This window comes from Balaenoptera musculus, chromosome 18, assembly GCF_009873245.2.
Source record: "Balaenoptera musculus isolate JJ_BM4_2016_0621 chromosome 18, mBalMus1.pri.v3, whole genome shotgun sequence".
In the NCBI taxonomy this organism is placed as follows: Eukaryota; Metazoa; Chordata; class Mammalia; order Artiodactyla; family Balaenopteridae; genus Balaenoptera; species Balaenoptera musculus.
Window position 1 is genome coordinate 17,367,650 of NC_045802.1, and position 9,551 is coordinate 17,377,200.

A 9,551-nucleotide genomic window follows, 5' to 3' on the forward strand; every position below is an offset into this window, starting at 1 on the left:
CTGTACAGGTTTCTAAGATGTATCTTCATGGGTTGGCATGGTGGATACTGCAAACCAACTCCCTCTGCACACAGTCTACCCCATCCAGGCATGCCTTCCAGTAGTTCAGAGTTTGCAAGGCTCACTACTGCATTTCCCAGACCCCTTACACTTAGCATTTCACATGTGAAGTAGACTGCAGTAATCAGATGCACCGCATCTTAGATTTGAAATCAAGTTATATGGTAACTTAGTTTGGAACCCCTGAAAACAGATTCCTAGACAAAGGTTTGCATACAGAAGATTTATTAGGGACTGTCTTCAGGAACAACACCCAGAAGGAAAAGAGAGAAGCAGGAATGGACCGAGTTTAGAGAAACTGAACTGTAATGTAGTTGCAAAGGGGACTTCAACCAATCCCGCGGGTGTTCTGCACTGGGAAGGCCAGTCAGAGGTGTCCCTAATCAAGACAGAAGGGACTAGTATATTGTATCCTGCATCTATTAGGCAATGGGCATAGGCCGCCCCCAGGGACAAGGCATACCTTGGGCAAGGCAGCTCCTAACAGTCAAGAGCGATTTTCAAAGATGGACAGAGCTATCAGCAGTCAACTCTCTTGGCGGCTGGGAGGCTGTGTGCCTGGGTCCTGAAGGGGGAACGTGGATGGCCCAGCACAGATCCCTAAAGTCCACTACCGAGCACCCACTGTGCGGCTCAGACTAACTTGCTTACACTATATTTACCCCATCTGCAAACAGCTTCTCTGGGATTTTGGTTGGCATCATTTCTGGAGAAAATTTATAAAGGAGGTTGGTCAAATGAATACAGTCTCCACTGATGCAGCTGGTTTTAAGGCGACAACTGATACTCATGGTCTCCCTTCTCTACTGCTCCTTCTATATTCCCTTCACTCCTAGCTATCACCTCCGCTGCTCTAGATGCTTCATTGTTGCGGTGACCAAATCCTCCTCCCTGAAGGAAGGTCTGAATCCCTGGTCAGCATGCTCTTTTCAGGCTTGACTACTGCACTTGTCCATTGATCATCAAAATTGTACAGGGTCAAACAAAAAGATGTCAATTCCAGTCAATCTTCAGAATGCCAGAACTGTAGTTCATTGCATCTTTTGTGTAACGACTCCCTACCTCCTTCTGGTGATCAATGCTAATTGTTCCTAACTGCAATGATGACTCCTTTCCTTGACTGCTGGTCTTTTGGCATGATGAGCCATAGTGCCTAAAGGTTCAGGGATAGAAAGCACAGATTCCCTCAAGTAGATCACTGGGAGTGTGATAATTTGGGGTACTCATATTTCTACCCCTTAGTTCCTAGGCACATGCATTCTACCTACTGGGGGCACAGCACCATATAATGTTGGTTGGTTTTGAGTGTATTGTGTCCTAGAGGACAGCATCCCATCTGTGAATGAAGTTTAGCCTTTTTCCACTTCTGTCAGCTGGCAATAGGGGACTCACCATGTGGCCATGTGTGTGCACTGAGCGACACCAGTGCAAGAGTGGTGGATGACACAGGGATTGGGGTCACTTGCTTGTGCAGCTAATTTGTGCCAGTCCCAGATGCACTACTTCCATCTTACAACAGATTGCTGTTGGGCCACCAACCATATAACTTGGTGGATCTGACAGATGGGCAGCTCTGTCCAGATGGCCACTTGATGCCCATGGTCAGGGCCTAATGGTTTTTCAAATGGAATAGAATATAATTTTATGCTGCAGATATCAATTGCCTTGCTAGGGGCCTAATGGTTCTTCAAATGGAATATAATTTCATGTTGCAGATATAAATTGCTTTGCTAGGTGCCTGTGTTATGATTCCCCTATAAGGATAAATTTCCCCTATAAGGATAAATAAACTCCACAGGGCAACTGTTTCCACCACAGATATCTCTATGCTAGTACCCCAGTATTGCCAAAGTGGCCTGGCTATTGTACAGAAACTTGTTCCTGCTGCACAACCCCTTGCTGTTCTGCCCTTCCTGCTCCACCTCTAGCTGCCCCAGCAGGCAGGCTTACTTAAGTGGATTGGAGAAATATTCCAAGGTGTGGAATTTGCTGTGCCCAAAACCTGAAGAGGTCTTATCACACACGTGCTTCCTTCTTAGTGGTGGGAAGTACAAGATACAATAACATGCCCTTTACTTTGGAATCGATGCCCTGGCATGCCCGGAACCTAAAAGCTGTACTGATATGGGGCCTCTGAACTTCAAAGGGTTACCTCCTATCCTCTGAAGCTCATAGACTTACCAAAGCTTCCAAAGTATTTGTGTTGGCATTTATCTCTGTCACTGGCCCCAAGATGTGATATTATTTTTTTATTTACAATCTTGGCAGGAAGAGGCAGGCAGTTTCAAAGCCTTCCATTTGCCATTCCCCACTATGGTAGCGCTAACCTCCCAGGCCAAGAAACCAGTGTGGAAGATTTGCCAACGACTACATATGTCCATTCAAAATATCCACTCAGGTACCACTGAAATGACCAGTAGCTGGGTCTGCGGACCCAGTGATCCACACCTGGGCCCGAACTCCATTTATTACCTCTCATATCCAACAGTGGGGCCATGTTGCTTCAGGTACCCAGCTATCAAAGTCAACCTGGAGTCCATGTCCACTAGTTCTCAAAATATCTGAGTATTTTCCTTTTTTCAGTATATAGTTACCCAAGCAAGTAGCTAAAGATCCCTTTAGGGAGGGGCAGGGAGAATCACTACCATATACAAGTACCATGGTGCTCTGGGATCCTTCGTCCTGGTGACCCAGATTCTTCTTCAGTCAGTGGATTCCAGATCTGAGAATCAGCTCAAGTCTAGGAACTACTTATTGGCATTGCCGCCCTTAGTATCCTAACCATCCATTTTTAATTTCTTTTGATTGTATAGATTTTTAGCTGCCTATCTCTCTTGCCCCTAGGAATGCCATATTCTATTCATCATCTCCATGGCTCTCTATGAGTCAGGCTCCCTGGCGGCCACTCAGACCTTGTTGTCCATTACAATAATTGTACCCACTTGCTTCTGATGGGAAGAAGAAGCTAAACTGAGATACAATAGCAACAGAGGCTTCTGCTGATTCTGTAAGAAATGAAGCAACTGACAAAGGATTCATCTCCAAAATTTATAAGCAGCTCATGCAGCTCAATAACAAAAAAACAAACAATCCAATCCAAAAATGGGCAGAAGACCTAAATAGACATTTCTCCAAAGAAGATATACAGATTGCCAACAAACACATGAAAGAATGCTCAACATCATTAATCATTAGAGAAATACAAATCAAAACTACAATGAGATATCATCTCACACTGGTCAGAATGGCCACCATCAAAAAATCTACAAACGGGCTTCCCTGGTGGCGCAGTGGTTAAGAATCTGCCTGCCAATGCAGGGGACACGGGTTCGAGCCCTGGTCCGGGAAGATCTCACATGCCGCGGAGCAACTAAGCCCGTGCGCCACAACTACTGAGCCTGCGCTCTAGAGCCCACAAGCCACAACTACTGAGCCCACGTGCCACAACTACTGAAGCCCATGCGCCTAGAGCCTGTTCTCCACAACAAGAGAAACCACTGCAACGAGAAGCCGGCGCACCGCAAGGAAGAGTAGCCCCCGCTCGCCGCAACTAGAGAAAGCCCGCACACAGCAGCGTAGACCCAACACAGCCAAAAATAAATAAATAAAATAAATAAATTAAAAAAAAAATCTACCAACAATAAATGCTGGTGTGGAGAAAAGGGAACCCTCTTGCACTGTTGGTGGGAATGTAAATTGATACAGCCACTATGGAGAACAGTATGGAAGTTCCTTAAAAAACTAAAAATAGAACTACCATATGACCCAGCAATCCCACTACTGGGCATATACCCTGAGAAAACCATAATTCAAAAAGAGTCATGTACCACAATGTTCATTGCAGCTCTATTTACAATAGCCAGGACATGGAAGCAACCTAAGTATCCATCAACAGATGAATGGATAAAGAAGATGTGGCACATATATACAATGGAATATTACTCAGCTATAAAAAGAAACAAAACTGAGTTACTTGTAGTGAGGTGGATGGACCCAGAGTCTGTCATACAGAGTGAAGTAAGTCAGAAAGAGAAAAACAAATACCGTATGCTAACACATATATATGAAATCTAAGGGAAAAAAAGGTCATGAAGAACCTAGGGGCAAGACGGGAATAAAGACACAGACCTACTAGAGAATGGACTTGAGGATATGGGGAGGGGGAAGGGTAAGCTGTGACAAAGTGAGAGAGTGGCGTGGACATATATACACTACCAAACGTAAAATAGACAGCTAGTGGGAAGCAGCCGCATAGCACAGGGAGATCAGCCCGGTGCTTTGTGACCACCTAGAGGGGTGGGATAGGGAGGGTGGGAGGGAGGGAGACGCAAGAGGGAGGGGATATGGGGATGTATGTATATGTATAACTGATCCACTTTGTTATACAGCAGAAACTAACACACCATTGTAAAGCAATTATACTCCAATAAAGATGTTAAAAAAAAAAAAGATGCTCTGTAGCCAGGATGGCTCTTCAGAGTTGCCCCGAATGGAAGCAAGGAGGCTGGGTCTTTGCAGCCCTGCAGCAACAAGTCAATGGTGTGGAATGCATTCTTTAGGCTATGCAGCTTCCTATGGCCAAGGGAAATTCTTAGTGGTGAGTTGCAGCCAACATTCCTGTCATTTGCAGGACCATGCTTCAGGACCGTGCTTTAGAGCTTAAAGGAGTTTGAGTTGACACACTACAGTATTAGCTACATGTGGGGAGAGAGGTAGATCACAAAGCATCTATTTTGCTTATGTGGACTGCGGTGAGGGCAGTATGATTCTGGAGCCAGGTGCTATAGCAGCAGTTTGCTGACTCTTTAGCTTTTGATCATGTCAAAGGTGGAAGCTCCCTTGACTTTCCAGTTCTGCAGCGTTGTTTTGAGACATATCCTGAAAACTGAGATCAGAGTCTATTTCTTTAGCCCTCACAATGATTATGTGAACGTTCAGCACCTCTAAATAAATCCTTTCCTGCTTAAACTAGCTCGAGTAGATTGTATGTTCTCAACTAAGAACCTTGAACAAAGTTGGTATTTGATAGCCAGCATCCGTTCTGGTTAGATGGTGCCATGATGTATTGGTCATTGTATACACTGAAAATTACATAAACCTTCACCAGTAGAGTCAGGTTTCTAGATTAAAGGCAAAGTAGCTAATATATGCTGTACACTGAACTTCCCAGGACCCACAGCTCTCTGTGGTTGATTGACATGGGGTTAGTGCTCAGTTTTGGACAGTGTGTGCTTATATTACTTTGCTAGTTAGGCCTGCAAGAAAGGGACATGAACAGATGACTTTGGGGAAAAGTCTCTATGTTAAGATTTTGTGGAATTGTGGTATAATAGGTGACGAATCTCAGTAGCTATAGTCACTCAGGGTCTCAGTGTTTTAGGAAACCGGGAGAATTGGCCAGTGTCATTCAGTATGCAGTCTAAACTTGAAAATCTTGCCTTCTCTTTGCACCTTGGCATTTACTCTTTTCCAAAAGGAGTTTTCGTTGGATTGGAACTGTTATTATTGGACAAAATTTCTCACCAAGCCTTTGCAAAGGGAGTTGGCTTCTCATGTGCCTAACGCTCCTGGTTTCCCCATTGATCCCTGGTTCAGTCCGCTGGAGCCAGGGTAGCAAGAGCCATTCACAGAAAAAGCAGAATGCTACTTTGTGGCAGGTAAGTGGGGTTTTGTTCAGCCCCAGTGCAGCTATTCCAGTGCTGAATCCTCCCAGAAAATGGCTTGTGAGAGTTTGGGTCCCAAGTGTTATATCAAGGGGAGCCACTGCTTCCCTTCCCTTCTCCAGAGTCCTTTGTATAAATCCATCTCTTCCCGATAGCCTTAGATAAACTTAATGAAATATGCTTTGTTGAGAAGCAGGTTTATAAACATGCACACATTTGAAGGTAGAGCCTGCAGAGTTTTGGATACATACATACTGAAGCACAAGAAGATAAACTGCATCCATTTTCTCAAATAAACAAGTATTTTTAAAGCTCGTATAACCTTTATAACAGTGTTTTCCAAATGTACCTGAGGATAAGTTTGAAAAGTTACCTGGGCTTTTTGTTAGACTTTCAAGTGCTCAGACCCTTTGAATCAGAGTCTCTAGGAGCAAGACCTGGGAAGCTCTGCATTTAACAAGTGCCCAGGGTGATTCTTATCAGAAAAATTTAGGAAACCAATCCCTTCACTATAGTCACCTCTCTGGCCAGTCCTATAAATGGCCTGCAGGTGTCCTCACCCACTTCAGTGTCACAGATGGACCCCTTGCATGGGTGAACCAATTGTATGTGCAGAAAGCAGTTGTTAAACAGATCTTAATATTCAAACCAACCAAGGGAACTAATATCAATGTGGTCTTTTTTTTTTTTTAATCAAAGTGATGAGCCTAACCTAGGTGGACAATCTAAAAGCAAGTGTGCTGAAATATGACCACTTTATGAAATAATATATTGAACAGTATTAATCCATTACTTTTTCCTTTCATCCAGGATTCTTAGAAATCTCTGTCTTTTTTCCCCCCAATGAGAAATAATTCCGTAGAACATGCACTAAATGCTGGACTGTGTTCTTTGCTGTAAAGGCAGACAGAAGTGTAGCTTGACAGTAATGAATGACTATATTACACAATTACTTAAATATGAGTCTTCAGCAAAAATGAAATGACTTGAGGCTTTTCAACAAATGCAGCTTTAAGCTCAGCAAATAATGGCTTGTGTCAAATTTGTTTATTAGCATGGGTAATTTGTTCTTAACTAGACATATTTTACACTTGAAGTAATGTTTTACTAGAACTCCATAAAGCAATTGTGCAATTGATAATAAATATGTCACTACTGGTAAGTAATTAATTCATATGAGTTAGTTAAAACTATGCTAGCACCGCCTAGAGTATAGAAAAAGAATGCATAAATAACTAAAGTAGTTATAGTCAAATAACAGATGGTATGAAAAAGTCAGCAATAAAAGAAATAAAGATGTGGACAAAGTGTGCGTGTGTGTTTGTGTGTGTGTGTGTAATCATATTGATCAAGCACCTATAACACACCTGACATCATGCCAGACCGTTTCCTCAGAACTTTTCAGGGAAGTATCGAATTCAGTTATTATAGATGAGGAAACGGAGGATCTGAAAGTTTAAGTAGTTTGTACTATGATACACCATTGATGGAAATAAGGTCTGAGCACAGGTGTAAAGCTGTGCTTTTTCTACTAGTGTTTAGTATAATGTTATACAAGTATGAGTTTTAGGGTCAGATGTACCTTGTTTGTGTCCTGAGTCAGCCACCCACCAGATACATAATCTTGGTAAGGGGACCTAGCACCTCTTAGCCTTAATAACAACAGCATCTACTACATAGAATTATTGTGAGGATTAAATGGGAAGACACATGGGAAAAGATAGTATCAATATAATGCCTGGTACCCATCAAGCACGAAGTAAAGTTAGTCAATTACATGATATCTCCAGGAAAGTCATCACAGAGTAAATAATTACTCAACAGAGTAAGAATTGAGCATTATTTTCATTTACAGTGAACAGATATTATTTTCTCTCTACTATTCAGGTATATATGGACTGAATTTAACAAAGACTGATTAAATACAGACTTCAGATTTCTGAGGCAGTCTTGTTTTCATGAAATTTTAGTTTTGAAAAATGTTTCATTTAATTCAACTCAATAACAATTATTTAAGCACCTGTGTCAGTTACTTCCTTCAAGGACCTCACAGCCTTAATGATTGGGTATAAGGTGGTGGCAGGACAGAAGAGGAAGAAATGGGAGGTATATTGAAGGAAAAGAAGTGGAACTTCAGACTGACAGAACAGCTCAGAAGACCTAGTCCTACTTTTAAAGCAGCAAACAGATCCTAGAAAGCCTTACAAACGGATGGAAAAGACACATAACAGTTAAGTGTAGTATATGAAGAGGTAACACTTAAAACGAGATATAAAGGATGAATAAAGGAGTGGGCCAGGCAAAGAAGGGTGATAAATGCAAAAGGTTGAAGATAAGAGAGAGCACTGTGGTCTGGCACATCAGAAATGGTAAGTAGTTCCATCAGGCTGGAAGGCATATGGGCTTGGGAGCCTGTGTATAGAGAAAAGACTGCGGTAAAACATTAGGTTACATAGATTTGAAGGAATCAATTCATGAAGAATCTTACATGCCTTTTATGCTCTATGTCTGTGGTTTGTTACTGCAGCTGCCCGTTAGAATCACCAGGGAAGCGGGCGTCGGTACTGAGCGGCGGAGTCTGCTCCGAGGGTCCTGAGCCAACAGCTTCTCCGCGGGCCCCGCCGCCGCCGACCCCACTCCTAGTTGGAGAGAAGATGGTGGGCCGGAACAGCGCCATCGCTGTTTTCATCGGGTACTGCATTTACTTCGACCGCAAGAGACGGAGTGACCCCAACTTCAAGAACAGGGTGCGAGAACGAGGAAAGAAACAGAAGCTTGCCAAGGAGAGAGCTGGACTTTCCAAGTTACCTGACCTTAAAGATGCTGAAGCCGTTCAGAAATTCTTCCTCGAAGAAATACAGCTTGGTGAAGAGTTCCTAGCTCAAGGTGAATATGAGAAGGGTGTGGACCATCTGACAAATGCAATTGCTGTGTGTGGACATCCACAGCAGTTACTGTAAGTATTGCGGCAAACTCTTCCACCACCAGTGTTCCAGATGCTTCTGACTAAGCTCCCAACAATTAGTCAGAAAATTGTAAGTGCTCAGAGCTTGGCTGAAGATGATGTGGAATGAGAAACAAATGTCAACATAATAATCTCAATTAAAAAATATTTTTAAAATCTGAACTTGGAAGATGATCAGCTCTGGGGGAGTAAGGGCAAATAAGCTTGTTATGGACTGTCCTACACTGAAATCTACCAAAGTTAATTTTTACTTTGTGTAGATCCATTTGTCTGTTTTATTTATTTTTCCCAGTGAAAAGTGTATTTTGATAGAGAGGTTTTCATTTTATAAATACACTCTCAGTTACTGAAATGTGGATTTTGTTTATTCCTAAAACGTGCAATTAGAAGGTACATATATAACATCACATTACTTACAGTAAAATGACCCAGTGCTCAGTTTTGAAAGGCCAAAAAACGTGTAGAAGAAAACTGAAGAAAGCACTTTTTTTTTTAAGCTAGTACAGTTTGCTATACATCAGAAAATTGGATGGAAACTTGATTGTGTATCAAAACTGAGCATTAAAATCTTTAAGAGATTACTTCTTTCCATTTAATCTCTTAAATATGTATAATGTGCTGCTGTGCTACAATAACTTCACCCCCAGTGTTGAACTGTTTTGTTTAAATCAGTGGGCCTAATGTGTTCCAGATATTTATCTCCTTGTATTTTAGATATGTGTAGTTGCAAATAGCACCAGGAATTAGATCTATGTACACCCTTAATCTAGCTGAGTAAACTTCGCCAGTTAATGTCTGCCCACATTTATAAAATGAGGGAATTTGTCTGCTAATTCAGCTTCTAATTCCTTTGGTTCTGCTCA

At 42.2% G+C, this 9,551-nt stretch overlaps 1 pseudogene; it reads left to right on the top strand.

Moving 5' to 3' along the window:
- The first annotated feature begins 8,377 nt into the window (after positions 1-8,377).
- On the top strand, positions 8,378-9,035 carry LOC118884271 (annotated as a pseudogene).
- Positions 9,036-9,551: the final 516 nt, after the last annotated feature.